The 8,747-nt window shown below is 34.8% G+C and overlaps 1 protein-coding gene across 2 annotated transcripts in view; it reads left to right on the forward strand.

Moving 5' to 3' along the window:
• The window catches only part of LOC117121377 (prolactin-releasing peptide receptor-like), a 41,468-nt gene that overhangs the window by 22,416 nt on the left and 10,305 nt on the right, over positions 1-8,747 (forward strand). The window lies entirely within an intron of this gene.

The following is an 8,747-nucleotide window of genomic DNA, read 5'->3' on the forward strand; positions in this document are numbered from 1 at the left end:
CGGGCCCACCACTTTTTGGCAAAAAATATATAATGTCTGGAGATTTTTGTATGATCGGAAAGAAATGCAAGAAAAGAAAGAGGGAAGAAGGAGAAGGATGGGAAAGAGAATGTTTATCCAGTCCCCGACCGAGTTACATTTTCTCGCAATTCACATTGGCGGATCTGGAGGAGGGCGTCATCGGTCCTGACCCCTCCCTTGGGCCAAAAAAAGGGGGGGGGGAAGAATTCTAGACCTACCTTTTCAGGACCCGTGAGCTGATTTTTTTTTTACACTTAAGAAAATTAGAATTTTGAAGAACAAAAAAGTCATTAAAACATAATTCAAATGTCGAAAAAGCTCATTTCCCGCCATCTAGGAATCACAATTTTCCAGGGAGAGAACCCCCGGACCACCCTTTCTTGTTGGGATTTATCGATTCATGGCAAAAAGAATACGCATGCAACTACATATTTGTTTATGTGTATACACACATAAAATAAAAAATGAGAAAAATTTACCTGACCGTTTTCAAGGGGGGAAAACCTTGAATTTTGAAGAAATTAAAAAGTCATTTATAAATGACATTTCAGAAGTCAGGAAATCTCATTTCCCGCCATCTAGAAATCGAATTTTCCCGGGGGAACCCGGACCCCTTTTTCTTTGGTGTGCATTGATTCATTGAATCATTTTCAAGAGGGGGAAAACCTTGAATTTTGAAGAACCTAAAAGTAATTAAAGGACACCTCAGAAGTCGGGAAAACTAATTTTTCCGCCTTCTAGGAATCAAAAGTTTTCCCGGGAGAAAACCCCCGGATCCCCCTTTCTTGTTGGGATTTATCGATTCATGGGAAAAAAAATCGTATGCTACTACTCAATATTTTTTTTTTATGTTATGTATGTACACATACATAAGGCCTATTTATTGTAAAAACAATAGGAAAAAATTACCTGACCGTTTTCAAGAGGGGAAACCTTGAATTTTGAAGACCTTTAATTAAAATCGCTAAAAGATACTTCAGAAATCGGGAAAGCTCATTTCCCACCATTTAGAAATCAACATTTTCCCGGGGAGAACCTGAACCTCTCTTTTCTCTTTGGGTTCATTGATTCATTATAATAATTTTTAAGAGGGGAAAACCTTGAATTTTGAAGAACTTAAAAGAATTAAGACACCTCAGAAGTCAGAAAAGCTCATTTCCCTCCATCTAGGAATCAAAATTTTCCCGGGGACAACCCCGGACCCCCCCCTTTCTTTTTAGGACTTATCAATTCATGAAAAAAAAAAATTCGTATGCAACTACTCAATTTTATTTATGTATGCCTATGTATACACACATAAGGCCTATTTAATGTAACAAGTGGAAAAAATTACCTGACCGTTTTCAAGAGAGGAAACCTTGAATTTTGAAGAACTTTAATTAAAATCGCTAAAAGATACTTTGGAAATCGGGAAAGCTCATTTCCCACAATTTAGAAATCAACATTTTCCCGGGAAATCCGAACCTCCCTTTTCTCTTTGGGTTTATTGATTCATTATAATAATTTTCAAGAGGGGAAACTTTGAATTTTGAAGAAATTAAAAGTAATTAAAAGACAACTTAGAAGTCGGGAAGCTCATTTCCCGGCTTCTAGGAATCAAAATTTTCCCGGGGGAGAACCCCGGACACCCCCCCCCCCACTTTTTTCCTTTGGAGCTTATCGATTCATTGAGAAAAGAATACGTAGACCTACGCAACTACTCATTTTTTTAAATGTATGTTTACATACATATCGGGCCTATTTACTGTAATAAGAAATGAGAAAGTTTACTTGGCCGTTTTCAAGAGGGGGAAAACCTTTAATTTTGAAAAACAAAGTCATTAGACACCTAGCTCAAAAGTCGAGAAAAGTCATTTCCTGCCATCTAGAAATTAAAATTTTCCCGTGATGAGAAGACCCAGGACCCCCTAGATTTGATTCCAGATCTGCATGATTCATATTCCCATTCATCTTATAAGTGCCCCCCCCCCCACACTTTGAAAAACGTTCCGCCGGCCCTGTACAGTATATCTGTTACAACGATCGATAAGTATAGACAAATCCAATTAGAAAAGCACACTCTTTAAGGGCGCTCTCTATTGGAACTCCACCCCCCCCCCTGCGTATATGTCAGGTCCATATGTACGGCGTTACCTACCTCCGAATCCCCAGCCAGAAGGAGATTAATCACTGTGAATGGATCGGTGTATATAGATGTGGTGATTTGAAAATAGTAGGACTACTAGCTAGTGAAAAATGGATATTTTAACATTTTGGGTTAGCCATTGTATCTCGTTAATACTGCAGAAACTATATATTTACATCGCGAGCTAGTGCTGTTCAACTACGCATATACAAAAGAGTGTGAACGATCAGTGGCTTTGATTATAGACAACAGAGATCCCTGATTCGTACCCGATTGGGGCAACTTTTTTCACACTCGCAGATTCCTCTTTTTTACTGATGTATATATTGCCACAAAGCGGTTTAGTGTTAACTTCACTCTTCCATTATTTATTAAAGGATTGTCTTTTCGGAGATCCTGTCTCGTATACACTAATTCAAAGCTTAAAGGGGTCGTATAATATTGATCTTTGGTATTTGCGGTGCATCGAGAACTAGTGTTGTTCAATTGCTCAGTATGACAAGGCTTTCGATTGTCTAACTCAGTATAAGCCTATAAAATATATAATACTATCTTGTTGTTGTTGCGGTTGGCAAGTTGTTTTTAACATGATTTCCCGATAGTCATGTGCTTCAATCACTCATGTCAGTCAGAATGCTTTAAAAACATATGTTTTAAAAAAAACCAACAACAGTATAAAACATCTGTAGAACCTTTTTGAATATTATAAACCAAAGACAATGGATGTGAACTTCCTGCGAGCTTTCGTCGCAGTAAGTTTCAGAGTCTACATACATGATCAATATGTAGCTTGTGATTTTTATGTATAACTTACGTGAATTCATATAGTCCTAACAACGACACGATACTATTATCTGAGGCAACTATCCGTGAGAGACTCCGGGATCTCATCATATGCAGGGACGCTACATTTTTTGGAATTTAAATTAGGCTCCTATACACTAATCATGGTGCTCTATTGAGCCTTACCAGGTTGCTCTTTCTTTGTGTAGAACACCGGATAGTACCGTATTAGCGATCATATAGGCCTACCAATATCAAAATCACTTCAGCATATCACATCATACTAGCCATCGTAATTTAATATTTCGAAATATTTTTGTTAATCTTCAGGAATAAATTATATCTTTAGGAATAAGCCGTTATTAATTAAAGTTTATTTCATGCTATCTCGCCCTCAAATTCGAGACCACCTTTGGGACCTCGAAATTTGGGGTGGTCTCGGGGTTGGTCTCCAATTAGAAGGGTAGCTTTGTGTTAAGATGTTTGAAGATTGTTATTTGTGTCTTTTGAAAAAGTAGTCTCGAATAAGAGGGGTCTTGGAATTAGAGGGGACTCGAATTGGAGGGTGCACTGTATGTCAAATCACATTGTCTAATATGCAACGTAATATTATTTTTAAAAAACAAGGCTTTCTTTTTTTATGACATGATGCGCGTAATATACTGATAGGCATATATATTTATTTAGGCTTACTTAGTATTTACAGACTTATGACGTCATTACTTTTGCAAATCAGGAATGGTTATGAACTTTTCTAATATAGATTTTCAATGATAATATCAAGCGATTTTCATTGCGTACTGTTAAAACCAATGAATGACCAATGAAACTTTGTAATCCATTACATTCAAATAAGGCCTAAGCAGTTTATGAACAACAAACAAAACATAATGAATTTAAGACGTTTAATTCTGTAAGAGAGGCCATAGTAGATTACCATAACGAGGAATTCTTCTAAAACTAACATCAAACTTGGATTAATGCATAAAATATTAAAGCTGCCGCACGTTGGACTGGCGAATATTGTTACGTAAGACCTAACAGCGAATGTGCCAACAACAAGCAGCCTGCCAACGAAGTTCAAAGTTCAAATATTCAAAAAATACTTCATTGCCAAGGAGGAATTTCAGTTGGTCATGGAATAAATATAAAAAGCAATGTACAATGAATAAAACATATCTAAAATATTTTAAAAGTTTAAACATGTATAAATGATTATTAAGAACGATTTTTAATATCTTTTATAGAACAAACCACTAAAACTCGTAAAAACAGTTAAAGTATATTACAATAAATTAAGAATCATCAAAATATCTGGACTGATGAAGTTATGATAGTATCGAGCATAGTATAGTGCTTCAACGAGAAAGTTCTGTGTAAGTTGTAAACATGTTGTAAAAACAAGCTAATGTAATGTTGTATTAAATGATGTATAAGAATATATAAAAGTGTAGTTTTGTATAATTATATTGTCAAATTATGTCAACCCCGAAGAATAGAGCAGGAGCAGTAGAAAATTGGTTAATAAATTGTACGTTCCAAGAGGTTACCTTGTATCGTCTCATGGATTTGTTTTATATAAGCCTACAATAGGAGAAAATTGTGAAAAGAAAAGCAAAAGAAAATGATGACAGAAAAAGAGAAAAGAAAATAAAAGGAAAGGAAAAGGATGGGGAAAAAGAAAATATAAAACGGAAGAAAGTGAAAAGAATAAGAAAATTAAAAGGCAATAAATTGGAAAATATAGAAGGAGAAGGAAAAGTTAAAGTAAAATAAAGGAAATAATAAGAAATGAGAAAAGGAAAATGAAAGGCAAGAAAAAAAAAGAATGAACAAGAAAGTAAAATGTATTAGAAAGGGGAAAAAGAAAGGAAAGAAATAGATAAATGAAGGGGAAAAAGGAAGCAAAAGAAAATATAGACAGGAAATAGAAATGAAAGAAAAGCAAAGAAAAAGACAGAAAAGAATACATATGGAAAAGGGAAAAAAGTTAATAAAGGTAATAGGCCTACGTACAAGAAAGGAAATAAACGGAAATAAAGGAAAAGAAAGACATGAAATAGAAGAAAAGGGGAAATGGAAGAAAAGGGAAAATGGAAGAAAAGAAAAGACATGGACAAAATGAAAGACATAATAATAATAATAATAATAATAATAATAATAATAATAATAATAATAATTATTATTATTATTATTATTATTATTATTATTATTCCTATTATCAATATTATTATTATTATTAGGCCTATTATGTAATGTTTTTCAGAAATATTACCTGACTACCGTCCGAATTCATGATGGAACTTAAATGATGCGATTTAAATGCAATCAACTCCAATAATCGTATTCATATATATATCTGTCTCTTATACACATCTGTCTCGAATAAGAGGGGTCTTGGAATTAGAGGGGACTCGAATTGGAGGGTGCAAGTACGGTATATATGGGCCTATAAATATATGGATATATATATATCTTTATATGTATGTATATATAATATATATATATATCACACGAAAAGGCTATTAATTAACACACATTCTTTGAAATAATATGTATATTATATTTGTTTATTTGTTTCGTAGAAGCGCAATAATAAAATTCGATATAATATTTTCTATTTTTAATTTAAAGGACTGCTTTGTTTAAAATTTGGAGACACTATGATGAGATATGGCCGTTTATACAGTGTGATATAGTTGATGTTATTTGTGAATTCTACCGGCCCATACATTTGCTTCGTCCTTCACCAGCATGACATGACAAAAATACGCTTTTCAATAAAGAAATATTATTCATTATTTCATAACACGTCAGCCTCTGTTACTAACGTATGCCTTTGAATCGCCCATCAAATTGAAGTCAATATAATTGCTTTCAATTGGATTTTAAATTACCAAAAGCCCCAGTTGATGCGTTTTAATATACAACAGAAGGGCCTGGGTTCGAATCCTGGTTGTAGAGAGTGACATTGATGTAATAGGCATTTGAAATAGCTGTAATGGCAAATATATTTAAATACTATACTCAAAGAAGCAAATGGAATTTCTACAAAATTATAAAGAATTAAAAACGTTTAGGTTGTCACACACACCGTGACCGTATCAAGATTGAAAATTAATTTAGGGCATATTTGTATTGTATTGTTATGGGACTCTTTAAATCTACTTTATGAAACGCAAGAAGGTTGAGTTATCAGTTAATACACATCATATTGTTAAGTTCTATTCATGCTTTAAACTCTAATCTACGACAAAAACCGGAACGGTTTATTCATAAACCACTTACAAAAAACATTAGCTTCTTCGCCTTTTCTTATCTCATTAGCATACTTTTACTTGGAAAGTTAATACTCAACGTTTTTGCCACCACAAGTTATTTTAAGCGTGGAGACAAGCCCAAACTTAGACATGCGGACACGTCTTCCGGGCCCAAGGGAAAGAGTAGACTAAAACTTCTAAATGGTTCATTCGATTGGAAATGCAGTTGGCTTTTTGATACGTGTACACTTCACCTAAATTACCTAGCACAATCCTATTTTGCCGTAAAATCGCTTATACATTTTTAATCCAACTAATGAATATTCTTGGTAAACACAATGCATACATCCTTTAAATCACCAAGCCAGGCTTATGTATGATGGATCTTTTAATCTTGCGTGAATAACTTCTTTTTTTTCTTTTTTTTCAGAGATCTCTAATTTTGTGTTAGATTACAGGAAAATGTTTTCTGTACAGCCCTACTTTTACGAATTCATTCTTTAGATGATAATAAACGCATGTGTCAGTGATAGCATTGTAAATCAATCCGGTAATACCCGACTTATAATGATGCATTATGACAAGAAAATACCGTAATTTTATGTCATGATGCTGTTGTATCCCGTGTCCTGCAATTGCGACTGACTGGTGGGTAGTATACATATTGCGTAGTTGGCTTCAAAAGAAATATCGGGTCGAGGAGTTAACCGTTGTATGATAATAAATTTAAATGTCACCATCTCTTAGTTTGATATGCGCATGCCTAATGGCGATAATCGTACGTTAGCGGCTGCATATTTTCATAGAGGCTTATTAACAATTATTGAGGACTGGTTGCAATATTCAGCTAATATATTATAAAGATGATAACCATATGATCTAATAACACTTTAAAAAATGGTACTGGTAAACGATAGTAAAGCCATGCTTATGATCACTTTAAACTCTATTGAGACGTAGGCCTATGACAACAGTAATAAAGAGAATGGTAATATTAATTATGTTAAATACAATATGACCCCCTCCTTTGGGACACCCTTTTAAAGGGGACACCCCTATTAAGGGTACACCCCTATGAAGGAGACACTTTTTCGTCCACAAAACGAAGGAAAGTATATCTATTAACACTACAGCCAAACCCTATTCAGGGGACAATCCTATTAAGGTGACACTTTCCTTGGTCCCAAAGGTGTCCACTTAATAATGATTTTACTGTATAGGCCTATTACTGTATGTGCTGTAGCCTTCAACGACGATCCTCGGCCGACGCGATTCTATGGAAACCGCAACGCCGCCACTTTAGGCGTAAAGCCGGTTTTCCATGCGCATGCGCATTCACATTTCTATGGGAGTTTTCGCTTCAACGAAATCGGTAGTTCGAACTGTTTCTACTTTTTGCGAAGCGAAAAAAATGCGCAGCCAATCAGAGTTCAGGAAGCGAACCGACGCTTTCAATTCCCGCGAATAAATTCGCCTAGTGGAAAACCAGCTTTAAGAAACGAGGGATATTCTTTATGATCAACCGCTTTATGATCATCCGCTCAGGCTGTCAACGACAATCATCAGACGAGTCTGATGGAAATCGCACTGCCTACCGTACCATAAAATCAATACGGTATCTGGATGTTTGTTCAAATAAAGTTTAAAAGAGTGTAACTGTTGATTACCACCACAAATATAATAATTATAAAAAGTGAACTGACATGATATACATCTGCTGGCAAAATATAAATCTAGACGCCATATGACTGAAGTAATCTAAATAGGCCTATTAACGCTTGACAACATATTACCATTAGTTTACGAGATTAATGTTGGACAGCAACAAGCATTACATGAACAAACTTGGAACAAAAGTGTTTTCAATCACAAGTGTTAATGGACCTTTCCGCTAAGCTCCACCCCTTGGATTTTGTTGCTAAGGCCCCACAAGACGGCAGTGTTAAAACATACGCGAACACGTGCGTTTGTGGGACAACACGTGTGTTTGTAAGACGCGTGCGTATTCCTAGCGTTGTTCTGATTAGTCAGTTGTGAAGTTTGATTGAGACTCCGGAAAGGTCTATTGCAATTGAAGCTGTGAGTGTAAACATAAGTAGGAAATTCAAAGGCATTAGACAAAAAGCGGGGAATTTATAATCTCTATTTTAGGGTTTTCCAGCTTACTATACTTATTATATTACCTACTACAGTGAATCTGTTGATACCAAAGTAAAACCAGGGAAGGCTAGGTCTTAACGTCCATGTACAGTATGTTCTATTGGTAACCTTTTGTGCATTTCATTGGATTTGATTCAAGAACAGCTTACATGCATTTCAAACACACTTAGGAGAGAGTCGACTGGGCGTTGAACCTGATTTGTCATCATAAAAATAATCGTTTATGTTATATTGCGTATTAAATAAGCTTTGCATTTTAAAAACAATTACGAAGATGTCTGGTTTTTGTTTTTTTTTAACATGAGTTCAATAGTTGAGTAAATGGCGCTCATCAACATGTCTGCATCGAAATTAAATAATATAAATAACAATAATATATATATAGGCCTATATATATA

Source organism: Anneissia japonica, unplaced genomic scaffold (genome assembly GCF_011630105.1).
Source record: "Anneissia japonica isolate Jap-2015-1 unplaced genomic scaffold, ASM1163010v1 scaffold21_len1647178_cov195, whole genome shotgun sequence".
Taxonomy (NCBI): Eukaryota; Metazoa; Echinodermata; class Crinoidea; order Comatulida; family Comatulidae; genus Anneissia; species Anneissia japonica.